This window comes from Mya arenaria, chromosome 5 (genome assembly GCF_026914265.1).
Source record: "Mya arenaria isolate MELC-2E11 chromosome 5, ASM2691426v1".
In the NCBI taxonomy this organism is placed as follows: Eukaryota; Metazoa; Mollusca; class Bivalvia; order Myida; family Myidae; genus Mya; species Mya arenaria.
In genome coordinates this window covers 2,348,303-2,368,624 of record NC_069126.1, presented here as the reverse complement: position 1 = coordinate 2,368,624, position 20,322 = coordinate 2,348,303, and the positions used below count along the sequence as shown (strand labels likewise).

General features: G+C 34.0%; 2 long non-coding RNA genes across 2 annotated transcripts; both read right to left on the bottom strand.

The window, feature by feature from the left end:
- Positions 1-2,553: 2,553 nt before the first annotated feature.
- On the bottom strand, positions 2,554-18,462 carry LOC128235008 (uncharacterized). Its single transcript, XR_008261103.1, has 4 exons — positions 18,425-18,462; positions 17,911-17,976; positions 4,277-4,357; positions 2,554-2,565 (listed from the first exon to the last, which is right to left on the bottom strand). It is a non-coding gene; the product is annotated as an uncharacterized LOC128235008 (long non-coding RNA).
- Positions 8,145-9,370, bottom strand: LOC128235007 (uncharacterized). The gene is made up of 2 exons (XR_008261102.1): positions 9,089-9,370; positions 8,145-8,426 (listed from the first exon to the last, which is right to left on the bottom strand). It is a non-coding gene; the product is annotated as an uncharacterized LOC128235007 (long non-coding RNA).
- Positions 18,463-20,322: the final 1,860 nt, after the last annotated feature.

The window sequence follows — 20,322 nt, the reverse complement described above, 5'->3', positions numbered from 1 at the left end:
ATTCAAAGAAGCGCCTTGCTGCCATTGTGTTTACTGAACAATAACCTTATAAAAGTTGAGCAAGGTCAATTCAAGGAAGCGCCAATTGTCCATAATGCCCACTGAACAATAACAATGCACAATGATGAGGAAGGTCAATGCAAGTAAAGGCCGTGTAGACAAGATGCATAATGACTAACAAATTATGCTTATCAATATGCGGCCATGGTGTTCACTGAACTATAAGCACTGAAACATTGTTGAGAATGGCCAATGCAGGGAAGGGCATTGCAGCCATGATATCAGCTGCTCTATACGCAGATGAGAAATAATGAGAATGGTATATGCAAGGGAGCGCCTTTATGACATGATATTCGCTGAATTACTAGCAATTGAGCAATGTTGAAAAAGGTGATTGCAACGGAGCACATTGTGATCATGATGTGCACTAAGCTATTAATTTAAGTGTTTTAGCAATATTGAGAAAGGTCAATGCAAAGAAGAGCATTGCGATCTTGATTATCATTGAACCATAAACAATTGAGCAATAATGAAACTGTTCAATGTAAAGAAGCGCTTTGCAGCTATAGAGTTCACTGAACTATAAACAAATGCTATGGTGTTTTCTGGGCTTGAAATAATTGATCAATGTTTAATGCAGCGAAGCGCATTGCAGTCATAACTTTTCCCAATATATAAACAATTGAGCAATGTTTTCAGTTTACAATTTTCAAATAAACACATTTTGAGAAAATTTAAATGAAATCGGGAACTCCCAGCGCATAACAGAGTTACAGTCCGGACAAGACTACCGATATTTTTCGAATTTATCTAGCATTCCATAATGATAGATTCCCAAGTATGACCTTGACCTTTGAGGCAGCAACGCAGATCTACAACGAGACACGTCCAAATATGTGCTAAATAATAGGTTCTATGTTTTGTTTCGAAATCCCTCGATGCATGACAAAGTTAAGAGTAGACACGGTTGCAGCCTAACACATTAAGAAGGCTACCCGCTGAATACTCTTGTGCTTGGAGGCAAAATACATGCAAATACGTTTTTACCTTTTAGAGAGTATATTTTCAATAATTTGTTAATTATATTCAATATTATTAATAAAACACGAAGTTTAATGCCTTCTTTCGTGCATATTCATTAATTATACCAGTACAGAGAGCGAACCTGTGCAGGTCTACCGAAGTGATTATGTGTGTTCGTAGAGAAAAAACTAACATTGGTACATAAATATAGTCTACATAGACTTAAAGCTTTGATCCGGCTGCTCATCAATATACAGATAAAAAATGTGGTTCTCCTTCAGGAACGCACATCCATAAGTAGGTAAGTTTATTTATTCCGTCTTAACTGAATACAAACTACTGATTTGTGTTAGTATACGGTGCTTGATGTTTCTTAATTTACATTTTTGTATGCACTTTAGTTAAACAATAGTAAAATAGGATAAACAGTTGTTTTCTCATTTATGTTTTTACAGTTTTCGCAAGAGCAGTTTTGTTTTCATTAATGTTGCCATTTTATTCTGATTTATTGACAATGGGTTCGCAAAGGCAGGTATATTCTCATTAATGTTACCATTTTATTTTGATTTATTGACCATGGGTTCGCAAAGGCAGGTATATTCTCATTAATGTTGCCATTTTATTCTCATTTATTGACAATGGGTAAAAACTGTCTTGGAGGCCTTTTTACAATATAATTATTAAGACAAAAAAGCACGCTTTCTCTCACTGATTATGTCACGTATGTTTCAATCATTTAAATGTCATTACTTCTGAGAGCAATGATTCGGTTGTATGCATATGCTCTTATAACTGTTAATTGCTTTAGAAACAGCAACGCTATCTGGTTTAATAGATCCCGTTAAGTTGTTTAACCTTGACACGCTATTAAAGGGAAAAAATAAAGAAGTGATAAACGCTGTGTGCATTAAGAGACGCTGAGAGGTTTTGAAGGTTATTTAAAACATATTTGGGCTGATTATTTTTTCTTAATTGTTTATCTATGAAAGTACACTGATGCAAATTTTTAGATGCTTTTAAGCTTTGTATATTTAGTCAAACATGTGACTAATAATTGTCCAAGCTCTATGACAGTTCCAAAATACGTCAGATTGACTCCGACTTCCCATCGCATTGTTGTTTTAGGTAATGCCATATTTATAGTTATCATGCATTTGTGTTAAAATTGAAACAACAACATATGGTCAGTGCTTACCAGGGTTGAAACGTTGAAAGGATATAATGAACGATTCAAACTAACGACAACAATTACAACAACAATGACAACAACAACATGTGTAAATGAAACACTGACATAATATTGTATTTTAAAAGAGATCAGTCGAAAAAAGTGCACAGGCTAAATGAATGATGTACGTTTACTCATTAGTACATACAATGTATGCATGTGTTTACAAATTGTAAATAATTAATCCTTTATAGAAAACAAAAACGTTTTGCTTTCTTTTCTGCTTCTCCTTTTTTGTTCGTTGTTATAGTTGCTCTCTCTGCTTGGAAAAATATATCTCCGAGGGACGATATGACCATACCGCCTCCTTTTCCCTATAAATGTTACAATCGTAAGTCACTCAAACAGTTAAACAAATAAATAGCTGTCTGTGTTCATCTTTATTTATGGGAGGTAAGATAAGAATATGTTGACATTTGTTTGTTTTTTTAAATATTATTGTTCGAATGATACTGTTACAACAACAGCAACAACAACAATAACAACAACGTCAACGACAGCAACGACAACAATAATAATAATAGTAATACTGCTTCTGCTATTGCTTCTGCTGCTGCTGCTGCTGCTGCTGCTGCTGCTGCTACTACTACTACTACTACTACTACTACTACTACTACTACTACTACTACTACTACTACTACTACTACTACTACTACTACTACTACTACTACTTCTTCTACTACTACTACTACTACTTCTACTACTACTACTACTACTACTACTACTACTACTACTACTACTACTACTACTACTACTACTACTACTACTACTACTACTACTACTACTACAACTACTACTACTACTACTACTACCACTACTACTACTACAACTACTTCTACTACTACTACTACTACTACTACTACTACTACTACTACTACTACTACTACTACTACTACTACTACTACTACAACTACTACAACAACAACAACTACTACTACTACTACTACTACTACTACTACTACTACTACTACTACTACTACTACTACTACTACTACTACTACTACTACTACTACTTCTACTACTACTACTACTACTACTTCTTCTACTACTACTACTACTACTACTACTACTACTACTACTACTACTACTACTACTACTACTACTACTACTACTACTACTACTACTACTACTACTACTACTACTACTACTACTACTACTACTACTACTACTACTACTACTACTACTACTACTACTACTACTACTACTACTACTACTACTACTACTACTACTACTACTACTACTACTACTACTTCTACTACTACTACTACTACTTCTACTACTACTACTTCTACTACTACGACTACTACTTCTACTACTACTACTACTACTACTACTACTACTACTACTACTACTACTACTACTACTACTACTACTACTACTACTACTACTACTACTACTACTACTACTACTACTACTACTACTACTACTACTACTACTACTACTACTACTACTACTACTACTACTACTACTGCTACTTCTTCTTCTTCTTCTAACTGTCACAACTACATGTTGATACGAAAATTAGATGCACAAACATAAACACAAAGCACATAAATTCTTGATTCATTTTACAAGTTTGTCTTAAACTATTATTATGACTGTCATCAGAACCATTTAGATAGCCATTGCACTCACCAGTATGAGTAATATCTATATTACACAATCATTTTTGTAAATCAAAATTTAACGCAATAAAAGAAACTTAGATGGTTACGCCTCTTACTCATGAAAACAATATACACATTAGATAAAGTGCATTGTGGTTATACGAATGCATTGATTATATGCAAATAAATTAAACGGAAAAGACAGTAAATGTTTTGAAATCTTTTTTTTTCGAGCGTTCTGAACGCTTTGAAGCGATCTGATAAATTTATAAGTCTTATCTATCTTAAATGATATTTAATTTGCGTGTTCGTTAGTTTATTATTGTCCCGAAAAACAATTAATGGGATTTTAATGAAACTTCAGACATTAACAGAGTGCAATGTACTCAAGTGTAGTGCGCAAAAACCATAATCCTACCTCTGTCATTGCTGAATTATCCCCCTTTCTTTTCTTACAGTTTGCATTAGAAAGCTTGTCCAGATCATTACTCGCAAAGTTCTGAAGGAACATAAATGAAATGAATATGAACATATAAAATTAAAAGAAAGAGTAGTGGGCAAGAGCTTTAATACTACCTTCAATACTTATCTCCCCTTAATCATTTTGTTCAATAGTTCATGTCCGCAGCATGACTCCAAAAGTCTTGAGGTACCAAACTCAATCATTATTCAACGTCGGATCTATTAAATTTAGGAGAATTGTACTGCATTAAAAATGCAAGTTCGTGCATAATGTGAACTTACTGCTTGTAAGACTTGTAAAACGTCATTTAAATTCAGAATAATGTTTTGTTCAAATGAGTATCTGTCAGTTACTGTTTTGTGGTAGTAAATAAAAAAGTAATTAACTAATTGAATTCGAATATTATTTGAACAAAATGCCGCCAACGTGAATGGGTCCAATTAAAGGTCTTTAAATGCATGAAAGCAAAAAAGGTTTAAACAAAGTTCCTTTTGAAAAAACATGAGACAATTTTAAATGAATTTCGAAGTGTATTTCTTGGTTAGCAGAAGTCTTGTGAGAAGTAAAAAAAATAATCTTACGATAACTTGTCGGCCAGAATGTCCGTAACACTGCGCGTAGGATGCCATGTACTACAGTTTGGTAACATTGTATCCTTATGCCTTATACACGTCAAGCATAAAGGCATGTACTATTTTATCAATAGCAAAATCTTACAATTAATCATAATTCATCAGCTTAACATGTTGGAACTAAATTTGCACTGAATAATACAGGGGACAAGCCTAGTAGTCAAAAGAAAGCCATGTTTCGGCATTAAGCAAGTTCATAGTAAATGCTTGGCTTCTGGGATTATCTATGTAGTTTCCATTTTATTATTAATGGTTACATAAGAATACATTCTCTTACCAGTCATGAAGCAAAGGAATATTGCTAAGAATATGAATCGTTGTTCACAGAATAAAATGATATTATTTTAAATAAAACATTGTTTTTACCAGAGTTTGATTGAGAGTTTAGTTTCTTAAAACATTTAGACAAACCTTTTCACAATACGGCCGTCTGACGGAGCACTGTCAAAACAATAATTTGGAAACAGGTTTGTCGAAGTGTTTCATGAAACTAATCATCTTATCAAACTCCGGTAATAAATCGAAGGTGGGGCGCTTTAAGCGACATAGATTGCCCTTTGTTTCATTTAAAATGGTGTGGTTAAATAAAAGTTATCTTTGATTTAAGTCTTCATTTTAAGCAAAATGTTGCTTTCCGACGTAGCATATATGACGTAATTTATCACGTGGTATACATACACTGATGTAGGTTCCTGTAATATGAACACGTCAAGGGATTCATAAACCATACGTGTTCAAATTAACACGAGTCTGAATACATGAATGCGTTAGATATTCATATAAAAAACTATATAAAGAAATATCTGAGATATAAATAGATACTAATATTGTTACTTTTAACTGTTATTCGACATTAAACGAAATTTCATAGCCATAAAACATAACCACATGGCATTTAATTGTCATTATGAAACATATTTAGTTCCTGGTCGAAGAAAGCCTGAATATAACGAGCTATATCTGTACAAAAATGACCTAATTGATCTTGTAATCACGCCGACACGGACAACGACAGCATGAGGCAACTTAATTTACTTTAGTACAAATGAGCTGGTATGTTGTTTTTTTTAAATTGCATTAAAATAATATAAACAGTTTAATTATCAGAATTTGATAGTTTTGCACACAGCTTTTGCAAATGCATGTATGCTCTCATTTATAATGTATAAAGTAATTTAAAAATGTTTCATCATCTCTTACTGATATTGTCACGTTTGATCCTAGCATTTGAATTGCATTACTTCTGAGAGGAGCAATGATTCGATTGCATGCGTATGCTTTAATAACTTTTAATTGTTATTTAAAAACATTGCAACACCATTGAATTAAGTAGATGCACCTATAATTGCTTTACCTTGCACGCTATTTGAGGGACGAAAGTAACACGTGATAAATGCTGTATGTATTAAATGACACTGAGCGGTTTGAACGTTACCTAAGAATAAAACATATTGACTTGTAATCTTTTCTTATTTGCCAATTTTTGTAAGTCCAATGATGACTCAATGACAGTACACTGCAGCGACTAATTTAGATGCCTTTAAGGTTTTTTCTATGTATTCTTACCAGTGACAAATAATTGTCCATATTATTTAGCAGTTTCAAGATACGTACGTTTGAAAGTTTGATTATGTTAGTTTCAAACTGCGTAATGTCAGCCTTACAACTGCGTAACTGTCGGACTAACAATTGCGTAGCCATCGGACTAATAATTGGTTATCTGTCGGACTAAAAACTTGCCAATTGTCTGTAGGCCTGACAATTGGCTAACTGTCGGACCAATAATTTGGTAACTGTAAGATTACAATTGGGTTACTGTCGGACTAAGAATTGGGTTAATCTCGGTATAGCACTTGGAAAACTGCCACACTAACAATTGGGTTACTGTCACACTATTAATTGTCCAACTGTCGGACTTACAATTGGGTTACTGTCAGAAAAACAATTGAGAAACTGTCGGACCAATAGTTGGATAACTGTCGGCTTACAATTGGGTAACTGTCGGACCAATAATTAGGTATCTGTCACATTAACAATTGGGAAACTGTCGGACAAACAATTAGGTAATTGTCGGAATAACAATAAGGTAACTGTCGGCTTACAATAAAGTAACTGTCGGACCAATAACTGGGTATCTGTTGGACTAACAATTGGGTAACTGTCGTCCAAACAATTGGGTTTCTGGGTAACTGTCGGACTAACAATTAGGTATTGTCGGACTAATAATTGGGGGAACTGTCGAACTAACAATTTGGTAACTACCGAGCAAACAATTGGGTTACTGTCGGACTTCCACCTGTGTTACCGTTGGGCTAACAATTGGGTAACTGTCGGACTAACAATGGGGAAACTTTTGAACTACCTTTTTGTTATTGTCGGACTAAAATGGTGTAACTGTCGAACTAATAATTGGTAAACTGTTGGCCTCTTGGACTAACAATTCAGTAACTTCAGTCAGTATTCAAGCTGACAGCAGTTATATCCAAGTACCGTTTTGCCACGACCAAGCAAAACGTTAAAAGCTGAGATGAATATAAACTTATTATGTATTTGCTACGTTTATTTCGGTGATGTTAGAAGCTTAGTTAGCGAACCATATAAATGACATTGACCGTGAAAATGTGTTAAGAATAAAACTGTTGTTGTTTTTTCGTCTGCTATGGGATCTTATCTTACAAAAATACTGACATCATACCCATAAGAATTCGATATGTTTACATCTGAATTGTTCACATCCGTTCTGTTTGCAATTCTTTTATAATGAACTAAATGACATGTGTCGGGTTAACAAATAGTCACGCTGGACATGCAATTACACTTTGAATTTTATCATTTACGTTAGGACCACATAATAACTTAGCAATACATTTTAGACTGCAACGACATGTTACCAAAGAGTGCTCTCTGTGAGGAAGCAAAGTTTAAGCCACGGGGAACTACGAAATGCACTGCTGCAAAGAATTTATCTCAAGAGCGCTCGAAAGCTAACCTTTTAAGCATTGCACTCCTGAGCATCATCAGTGTATCCGAAAAATTAAGGTGTGCTGAGTGCTCGAAAGCGGAATAAAATCACTTGAAGCAACAACATTTAATCAATCATGATAAATGGTGTTCAGCACGGTTGATCGGTTGGGAAAAATAAAATGAATAAGTCAAACTTACAACAACAATAATAGCAACAATAACATGTGTAAATAAAACACTGATATAATATCATTATTGTAAAACAATTAGTAGGAAAAAGCGCACATACTAAAATGAATGATAACAGTCTGCTCTTCGATACGTTCGGACAACGTGTGTACATGTGTCTACATGTATATGACTGTAGATAATAATAAAAACTTTTATCGAAAACATAAACGCTTTGCTATCCTTTTTTCTTCGCCCTTTTTATTCGCAGTTATCGATTCTTTTTCTGCTTGGCAAAATATATCTGCTAGGGACGATATGACCTTGTCGTATCCTGAAATCTAAAAAAGGAAAAAAACGTAAGTCAATCAAAACTAAAACAACCAAAGAGCTGTCTGTTTTCAACAGTAGTTTTGGGGTATATTTTTTGGGTGTAAATTAAGGTCATGTTATTGCTTGATATTTTTGCATATAATTGTAAGACCACGTATAATGCTGCTACACCAATTACACCAGCAACAAAATCAGCAACAACAAACGCAGCAGCAGCAATATTACAAACATCATTTTTCTGCTTCTAGTACAATAACGACTTCTTTAATTACTACTACAGGGGCATAGTTGGCGTCCCTTCGGGGCATACCCTCTTCAACTTTTTTACAGCTCGAGTGTTGGATGTGCATATTGGCATATATTTCCTACCAGTAAATTTATTTGTAAGTACAACGATTTCGTACATTTTACATAAGAACCTAAAATAAATATATATAGCAATGTTGTTTTTCTGTTGTTTTTTTCTGAAAGATTGTGTAGGCCTAAGATGGTCTGTAAGAACCTTTGCCCCTGACTTAATTTACTTCTACTATTATAAGTGCTTAAACATTTTCACTACTTTAACGACTACTACTAGCACTACCTCTACATCTACCACTGCCGCTTCTACTAGTAATTATAATAATACCACTACCAACACTACTACTACTCCATTTGTTTTAAAACTTACCCTTGCTGAGTCACTCCCGATTGCCATGAATACGATATCAAGATATATAATCACAAAGCACATATAAACTGGATTCATTTTGCAGAACTGAATTACACTATCATTATCATTGTCTTCAATATATCATTTATATAGCCAACGCTCACACCAGTATGAGAGTAATAACTATTTTATAGTTTATAGTTCGTGATTCATATGAATCGGATTTTCTGCGAAAAATGACATTTAAAACAGGGTTTAAGTTATTTTTATACATTATTACACAATCCATTTTTGATTAAAGTTGTACGCAATAAAGTAAATTTAAATGGATGAGAACACCTCACTCGTGACACCTATGTACACAATAGTTTGAGTGCATTGTGGTTGTTTACGGTATATATGCAAGTAAATCAAACAGAAAGACACTCAAGAGTTGGGATAAAAATACTTATAAAAGGTATTTAAAATTACAAATAAATCATTTAACAAAATCAAAGTACCCTTAGCACGGATAGCTAGAGCAATCAGAAACATTCAGTCAAAAATTGATTCCTTTGCTTTTCGAGCTTGTTGAATGATCCGGCGCTACAGTTTAATTCATATTTTCGCTAGTTTATAATGATCCCCGGACAAAAACCTGGTGGGATTTCAATGAAACTTGAAAATGACAAAAATAGACTGAGTGCAATGTACACAAGTACATTGCGAAAGAACCATAATACTACCATTAGTCATTGCTTAATCACCTCCCCGTTTATTTTTACAGTATGTATCAAAGATGACTCTTCTTGTACAGACCATAACTCGAAGTACTGAAGGGATATACTTTAAGCTTTGCTATGTATATACACTTACAGTTAATTTATATCCCTTCAGTACTTTGAGTTATGGTCTTGCCATGAAGACTCACGATTAATACGTTCTGTAAAAAGTATATATATCATATATGTATGGTAATATATCAATGCGAGGAAGTGCAGAAGACAAGAGCTTTAATCCTGATTTCAAGGGTATCCTTAAAATAATTACTTTCAACTATTGCATTGTAAGTCTGAGCCTTATTTCTCTACTTTCTGAATGGGCAAAACTTAACATCTGGTTTGTTTCTTTTACAAGTATACAATAGACAAGCAGTTAGTTCACATAACACACGAACTTGCATTTTTGTTTTGAATTATGCAGTGCACTTCTCCTCAATAAGGTGTTTCTCTTCATGTTGTTTGAACGGAATACCTCAAATGTTTTAGAGGTATGCTCGGACAAGAACTAAGTATTAAACATGTAGCAAATGGGAGATAATGAATATAAAGCAGGATAAAAAGCAAGATTAAAGCTCTTCGGACAAGACCTTTTACTGAATAAAATGATATCAATGGTTATCTTACTTGTCCAAGATATATCCTGATCAAATTGTGCGATGATTGGACAAAGGGTTCTAAAGTTATTGATCGGACAGCATACTTGAAGACTCATACCTAACAATCCACCAAAATATTGTTGTAAAAGTTCAGGCAGTAATAATAGTGGTGGTTAATGATGTTAGTAATATTGCTGCTGCCAGGTTTATTGTTGCTGTTCTTGCTGTTGTTGTAATTATTGCAGCAGCATTTTAAGTGGTCTTACAATTATATGTAAAAATATGAAGCCAGAGCACAACCTTAATTTACACCCCAAAATATACCCACAACTATAGTTGTACAGCTAGTTGGCTGTTTTATTTTTTGTTTGACTAACGATTGTTTCTTATTTTTAGAGTTCAGGGGGAGGCTCGGTCATATCGTCCCTAGCAGATATATTTTGTCAAGCAGAGAAAAAAATCAATAACTGTGATTAGAAAATGAAAAGAAAAAAAAGATAAAGTTTATGTTTCCGATAAAAGGTTTGCTTGTTATCTACATCAATTTACATTAGACACATGTGCACATGTTATTAATCATTTAGTATGAGCATTTTTTGTCCGACTAATCTCTTTAAAATGATAATATAATATCAATGTTTCATTTACACATGTTGTTGTTGTTGTTGTTGTTGTTGTTGTTATTATTTTTGTAAGTTCATATTCAGTTTATATTTCCCAACCGATCGAACGTGCTGAACACCATTTATCATTATTGACCAAATGATGTTGTTTCATGCGATTTTAGTCCGCTTTCGAGGACTCAGCACACTTCATTCAACCGACACACTGACAGTGCTCAGGAGTACAATGCTTAAATAGATAAATTATATGCAGCAACGCCTTTCGTAGTTCCCCGTGGCTAAGCCTTCCTAACGGAGAGCACTCTTTGATAACATGTCGTTGCAATCTAAAATGAACTGTTCAACCACAGTTATTATGGTGTCATACCGAAAATAAATAAGTTAAAAGTGGAATTGCATGGCCAGCTCAACCTTATACATGCCACTTAGTTACCAAGAGAATGTCAAACTGAACGGATGTGAACAACTCAGATGCAAATATATCGAATGTTTATATATGTGATATGTGTAATTTGGTACGATTCACTAGCAGACGAAAAACAGTTTTATTCTAAACACATTTTCACGGTCAATGCCTTTTAAGCGTTTCGCTAACCAAGCTTCTAACATCACCGAAATAAACGTTGCAAACACATAATAACTTATTCATCTTACCTTTTAACGTTTTGCTTAGAGCCAAAACAGTGCCAGCTTGAATACTATAGTTACTGAATTGTTAGTTCGATAGGCCAACAGTTTCCAAATTGTTAGACCGACAGTGACCCAATTAATAGTACGACAGTAACAAATTCTTAGTTCAACATATACCCAATTGTTATTCCGACAGATACCCAATTGGTAATGCGACAGATACTAAATTGTTGTTTGACTGTTACTCAAATATTGGTCCGACATTTACTCAATTTTTAGCCAGACAGTTACCCAATGGTTAGTCCTACAGATAGCCAAATGTCATTCCGACAGTTGGCTAGTTGTTAGTTCGACAGTTAACCAATTGTTTGTCAAACAGTTATCTGATTGTTAGTTCAACAGTTAACCAATTGTTAGACCAGCAGACACTTAATTGTTAGTCCAATGGCTACACCATTGTTAGTCCGACAGTTACGCAGTTGTAAGTCTGACATTACGCAGTTTGAAACAAACATAATAAAACTGGCATATCTTGAAACTGCTGTAGAGTATGCACATTTATTATATACCCATCATAAATCAACACGCAATACATATCCCAAAATACGGTAGTCCGTATTCCACTCCAGTGCAATACGGCCGTATTCCACTCTTTTGACGTCACATCATAACAAGTATCGTTGCGCGATGTTAAAATGACGTCATCAAACAAAAAGTGCGTCTTTAAAATGACATTCATTATGAAAACATGTGGCTTTTAAGTGATCTTACCAGTAATGTATATAATAAAAGAGCTATTAATACTGCGTTTTGATTCGCAATGTTGTATACATTAGCGTCTCGTGAAATCGGAATCTGCAAAAATTCACTCGAGTCGAATACAACCTCACTGATAAAAACGCAGTACTCATAACGCTATTTTATTCGTCACAGGTAAGACTTAATAGAAAAAGCCTTAAAACATCTAAAAAAAGTCGCACGAGTGTACTATCATTGAGTCATCGTTGTACAAACTGAAATCGGCAAATAAGAAAAGATAATAAGCCAATAAGTTTGATTCTTATGTAACCTTCAACACCCATCAGCGTAACTTACTACACACAACGTTTATCACTCGTTAATTTTTTCCTTTAATAGTCTGCAAGGTAAAACAATTGAAGGTGCATCTACTTAACTGAATAGTGCTGCAGTTTTTTATATAACAATTAACAGTTTTAAAAGCATACGATGCAATCGAATCATTGTTCTCAGAAGTAATGCAATTCAAATTCTAGAAACATACATGACAATATCAATAAGAGATAATGAAGTGTTTTTCTTTGTATTATTATATTCATAATAATAAGTCCTCCAAGACAGGGTGTACCCCTTGTGAATATTTTAGAATAATATAGCAATATTAATGAGAGCATACGTGCATTTGCAAAATACTGTGTTCAAATCTATCAAATTCTTTTATATTTTCAAAAGAAGCCCACCTATAATAAAGTAAATTATGTTGCCTCAAACACCATTTACTAACAAAAAGGTATTAGCTGTTCTATGTAAAGATTTTTAGAAGAAATAAACTTACCTCGCACTTGAGTTCAATGAGATATGCGTTCAAAAAGGAGAGCCGCATTTCTTATCTGTATATTTATAATCAACAAGAACAAAAGCATTATTCAAATCCATGTATACTATATTTATTATATATGAGAACACAAATAAAGTTAAAATATTGAGGTAGGCCTGTACCAGTTAGTTGTCTGTATCTGTATATTTAATGAAATGTGCCAGATAGAAGGCATCTAACTATAGGTTGTTTTTCCATATGCATTGGATCCAATGACCTACTTAATAAAATAAACACCATATAATCATATGAAAAAGTTGCTTTTATAAAGTCTTTTCAGAAAACCGTTTGATATTCTTAACACGTGTTTCGCGAGTGTTTTGTTTCCAAGCGCTTTATGGAAAATATATGTTTGATTTTGTTTACCCAAAAAGGTATTTTGCCAGGGAATACACGGTCTTGAGATATTAATATGTATATGATTATATACAAAATCACTGTTTCTTTCTGATAATGCCACATATTGCTATAATATGCCTTAATATATCAAAGCTATTACGTTAAAAAAGTCTGGCATTAGTTAAAAATCATCATCATCTTCAATTTTTCGGTTATAGAATTAATAATGCTCAATCGAAACTCCTTTTCAAGAATTAGGATAGATATCATTGGTTTGATTTTCTCCTTCTTGACAGGATTAATATTAGCTTAATTCATTTATACAAAATACTTAAATCTTAGTTCAATCATTGTACATACGTAACTTTCGAGTATCGTGAATTCTTTTTCATTAAAATACTATAAACTGAAATATTTTAGTCAATACTACACAAGAAATACAATAACTATTCTAGTGAGCTAAGCTTAGTACTGTTATGAGGTACTTAAGAAGTTTCGGGAGTTTAACCATGACCTCGTTGTCGGTGTCAGCGTGATAAAAGTAGGTCAAAGGGGTCCTTCTTGTACAGAAATAGTTTTATTATTACAATTAAATACCATGTTTGGCTATGAAATTTCATTTAGTGTCGAATAGCAGTTAAACGTTACAAAAAGTAGTATATACGAGTATGTTATAAAATTTGTTTGGGATAGGTCTCAATGTTGTACCATGGAAGATCACGTGATCAAAATGGATCAAAATGGATCAGCCATATCATTATTGTAAAATAAAACTATAAAATTTGCAGATAAAAAAACCCTTTACAAACAAACAATTGTATAAACTGATTAAAGAAAAAGGAAACATCAAGATACAAAAAATGTATGTCTTTTACCGTTATGAATAACCTTTAACATTTAATGGATATTTAATAACTCGCCCCAAAATCGTAGGCTACGGGTTTTTTACAGCTTGGTTAACGCAGACCCGATTCATCAAAGCTCAGAAAAAGGTTTCAGAGGATATTTTGCTTATTTAGAATGAGATCAAGGGTGACATTGAGCAAAATATCCGATTTCTTTCAATAACTGAAGAATTTTGTATCCAGGTTCCTCAAACTTGGTATGCTAGTAAACTGCATATGCTTCCTTTTAGTCATGTTTCAAAAACATTCGCGACGTCTTTGATGCTTTGTATCGAAATTAGTCTTGTGCAATACTTTAATTGCACAGGGCATATGTCAACGATAATCATTGAAGTATAAATGACTTTTAACAAGGCTACGTGGACATTGAAAGAATTAATCAGACAGGAAAACCTCCTTTATGTCCGAACTATCTGTTCAACAGTGTCTCCCTGTTGCCGCTTGTTGCCTTTTCACGTTTATCTGTTTTCAAATTTAAGTCAATAATAAGTCGATTCAAAGTTAAGTTGATGAAGAAGTGATTTAGGAAAAATCATTTTTTTAAATCTGACGCTAACTTTTATTTAAGGAATTATCCCCATAATGTGCTGCAAATATGTTTGTGAATGAGAGAAATTTAACCACGTAGATTATTTCTGGTTTGTTTATTTCGATTAACAATAATTTTTAGCTTGCACGGATTACACTACAATGACTCTACAGTGTAATAATAAAGATAATTGTGGGCGGGGGAATTACACAAAATTGTACTTTAAATATAATCATTACATTGATATATTTCTTAAACAGCATTATGCCTACATCGAAAAAACATCACGCACAAAATCTCTATTAAAGCTTTCAAGGAGATATTTAAACGTAAATCTGTATCTTTAATAGAAAACTTTACAAGAGGCAGGATGAAAATGACGTAGAACTGTTACGTAATCGATGTAAATCGCTTAAAACATACTTTTTACCATTGCATTTACCGAGTTCAAGGTCATCTGAAGGTTTATGACCTTTTGTTTTTCTTAAGACTCAGGAAGAAAACCAATACAGCATTTCTTAATATTATTTTATTTTAAGATCTTCTGTGGACAACGATTCACATTGCAGGCAGTATACCTTTGCTTCACGAATGGTAAATGAATGTATACTTATGCAACCACCAATAATAAAATGGAAACTACATAGACAAACACAGTGGCAAACACTTACTGTGAATTTGTTAAATTTCGTTGGCTTTTTTCGACTACTGGACTTATCCCTTGTAGTTTTAAACATTTACTGTAAATTTAGTTCCAACATGTTTAGCTGAATATCTATGATGAATTATAAGAGTTAGCTAGTGATAAATGTTTATCTGCCTTTATGCTAGACATGTGATAGACATACGGATACCATGTTACAGGACTGTAGTACATGACATCCTACGCGTTAAGACAAGTTATTGTAGGATTATTTTTTATTTCTTGCCAGACTGCTCTTAACTAAGAAAAAAAATGAAATGCATGCACAAAAGCTTATGTTCTTCCGAAAGGAACTCAATTTTAACCTCTTTCGCTTTAAGTCTTTAAAACACCTTTAAAGGGTCTCTCTCAAACATGTTGGCAAACCAAAACAGTAAATGACAGCTAATCATTTAAACAAAACATTGACCTTCATTTTGATGACGATTTACACGTGTAAGTTTAGTTTGATTTGAATGTATTTATTTTACAACGATTGTGAAGTTATAACAACATTATATTAAGCACTGTCGTTGGCACGATTTTACGCGAGAGCGTGGTCTTGTGTTGTGGGGAAACCGGAGAACTCGAAGTAACCCACTTGTCCGGCTTGTTGACCACGAACCAAACTCACATGCGCCCGAGCCGGGAATCGAACAAGTGTTACAAGCAGTAAGTTCACATTATACAAGAACCTGTATCTTTATGCAGTGCACTTCCCCTCAATAAAATCTGTGGTTGTATGATGAAAGGGGGAGGTAATTCAGCAATGGCAGAAGGTAGGATTATGGTTCTTGCGCAATCCACTTGAGTGTAGTGCACTCTATTTATGTCTCAAGTTCCATTACAATTCCAAGTTGTTTCGGGGACCATTATAAACTAGCGCAAACGCAAATTAAACTTCCATTCCTTAGATGAACTGCCTTTCGGCAATTGCGGTTATCATCCGATGAACGCAACATCTTCGGATATTTTCGGATCGCATTCATCGCATAACAATATACATGAAAATTGTTCATCTTGTTTTTGTTTGTAATGTCTCAGCAAGTCCTGTAGAATATAAATCAACATTTTAGAAATTGTTAATTTATGATATGTTAAATGTATTGTTGTCATAAGCGTTTCAATTTTACGTTTAAAAATGATTTCAAGTGGTTGATCTTTTCCCGCGTTATTTGACGTCATTTGATAAAATGTTTCCGGTTACAGTCGGATCGTTTCATAATGTGTAAGAAAGGATTACTGAAAGGTTTTCTTAAATGAAATGAAGAATTGTTTTAACAATTGTTGAATGATATAATGAACAATTGGAGTAAATATAAGTAATGAATTGCGGGTTTGGTGTCATTATCGGGGATATGAACGCAGTTGGGCTGGTCAAAGTACGCATGGAGTCCTTTGGACTCCACACACTTTGACCAGCCCAATTACGTTCATACCCCGATAATGACGTCAACCCCGCAATTAATTCCTTAAATAAACAATGCAATCATATAACCGCAATGCACTTTATCTTAATATGGTGTATGTATTGTTGACAATCATCAGGTTTTTTATTGCGTTAATTTTCGATAAACAAATAGAATTTTGTAATTATGTATAACAAATAAATAAAACCTGCGATTAATGTTCATATTTTCGCTGAATATCCACTCATATCAATCACAAAGCATGAACAAAAATAGATATTTATCTTATACTGGTGTTTACGATGGCTATATAAATGATACTGTGGACAGTGAAAATAGCAGTATAATACAAGCCTGCAAAATGAAGAAAGTTTATATGTGCTGTGTATTTGTGTATCTAATTTTCGTATCCACAAGCGGTCGTGACATTCTTGTTGGCAATGGTATGGCAGTCGGGATCGGAAAAGTAAATATAGCAGCATCGGCACCCGCAGAAGTAAGTGTAGTAATAATAGTAGCAGTAACAGCTGTAGCTGAGAAGCTACAGTAGCAGCAGTATCTGTAGCAGCAGCAGTAGCCGCTGCTGCTTCTGCTACTACTACACTTACTTCTGCGGCGGCTACTGCTGCTGCTACAGCTACTGCTGTGGTTTTACAATTATATTTAATCAAAAGTCAAGGGATAAAATAAACTAATATAACATCAAAATAATATAGTTGAAAACAAACCGCTGTTTAGATATTTTACTTACCGAGTGACTTCTGCTTGTTTTATTTGGTAGAAACCTGGTATATCGTCCCTCGGAGATATATTTTGCCTAAATGAGAAATAATCTAAAGCTGAGAACACAAAAGGAGAAGCAAAAAAGAAAGCAAAACGTTGTTTGCTATAAAAGATTAATTGTTTTCTATTTGTAAACACAAACATTGTATAAAAGTATCTAATTAGCAGACTTTCATCATCTAATTTAGTATTTATAGCATTATTTTCGACTTTTCTCTTTCAAAAAATAATGTTTTATCAGTTTTTAATCTACACTTGTTGTTGTTGTTATTACTGTTGTTGTTATTTGTGTTAGTTATTCATTGCATCCTTTTCAACGGTTCAACCCTGGCAAGCGTTAACCATGTGTTGTTGTTGTTGTTGTTTCAATTTTAACACAATGTCATTATCTAGAACAACAATGTTAACAAAGTCGTAGGAGTCATATTCCTAATAATACGTTCCTTGAAAAAGCCGACGCAGAATTAAAGCAAAATTCCTACCCATATTCAAGCCTTTATATAAATGAGTCAAGTTGTTCAAATAAGTTATATTGACAATTAACTTGTTTAAACTCAAAGTTAAATGATTTTAATCCGCGTTCGAGCACTCCGCACACATTAATTCAACCGAAACACTGACGGTGCTCATTAGAGCGCTGCTTCAAAGGCTAAAGCTATCGAGCTGTCTTGAAATAAACTCTATGCAACAAAGCCTTTCGTAGTTTCCCGTTACTAGAACTTTGCTGTCTCTCGGAGTGCGCTCCTCGACAACATGTCGTTGCAATCTCAAATGAACTGTTAAAACCAGAGTTATTCTGTGATCCTACCGAAAATAATACTTCAAAGTGTATCTTTTAACCCGGCCCATGTCACAAAGTGCATAGCAAAACAATGTTTGTCCGACATAAATCAAATTGCAAGTCCGACAGATACCCAATTGTTATTCCCACAGTTACCCAGTTGTTAGTCTGGCATATTCCCAATGGCAATATACTCACATGTTAGACTAAATGGACAATGCCTAAAAAGCAGCTAAAATAGTTGCACCAGTCTACTTTCATAGATAGACGAAATAAACTTACCTACTACCAGGAGATATAGATGTGCGTTCCTGAAGGATAACCGCATTTCTGATCTGTATATTAATAATCAACTTGATCGAAAGCTTTATTTAAGTCTATCTAGACTATATTTTTGTACCAAAGTAAGTTTCTTCTCTAGGAACACACATCACTTCAGCAGCCCTGTACCGTTCAGGTGTCTGTTCTGGTATATTTAGTGAATATGCACGATAGAAGGCATTGATTTTCGTGTTTTATTATAAATATTGAATGTAACGAAAAACTTATTAAAAATAAACACTCTTAAAGGTATAAACATCATTTTCTTGAGAACCGCTGGATACGTTTAACAAAGGTGTTTGCATGTGTTTTGCCTCCAAGCACAAGAGTATCTAGCAAGGGGTAAAATGGTCGTTGAAATCTTTATATGTTTATGATACATCAATGGAAGGTGCAACCCTGTCTATTTTTTAACTTTGTTATGCATTGGGGGATTTCGAAACAAAACATAGAACAAATTTTCAGCACATATTGGGAAATGTCCCGTTGTAGTTCTGCGTTCCTACCTCAAAGGTCAACGTCATACTTGGGGATCTATCATTATGGAAAGCTGGATTAATGCGAAAAACATAGGTGGTCGTGTCAGGACTGTTACTTTGTCATGCGCCATCCCGAGTTCCTTTAATTTTTCTCAAAATATGTATATTTGGAAATTGTAAACTGAACACATTGCTAAACTGTAAAAATATTAGGGAAAGTCTTGACTGCAAGGCGCTTCGTTGCATTGGCCTTTCTAAAAATGGAACATTTTTTAGCTCACTGAACACCATAGCCGCAAGGTGCTTCCTTTCATGTACCCTTTTCAATATTGCCTATATTTTTATAGTTCAGTTCACACTATAGCTGCAAGGCGCTTCCTAATATTAAGCAGTTTTAATATTGCTCAACTGTTAATAGTTCTTTTTTGCATTGGCTTTCCTCAACATTGCTAAAATACTTAGGTAAATAGCTTAGTGGAGATCATAGCCACACCTTTCTCAACATGGCTCAATTGGTGTTGTTCAGTGGACATACTGACCACGAGGCGTTTGCTTGCATTGAACTTCCTCAATATTTTTCATACGGTAATTGTATTGCCACAAGGCGTTTCTGTGCAATGACTTTCTCAATATTGTTCAAAATATTATTGTTTAGCGAACATTATGGTCACAATGCGCTTCCATGCATTGACCTTATATGGTTAAAGTTCAACGAAACAATGGACGAAAGGCAATCATTTTTACTACAAAAACTTTTATTTGACTAGGGCATCGAAGATGCTTAGGGGTTAATGCAATT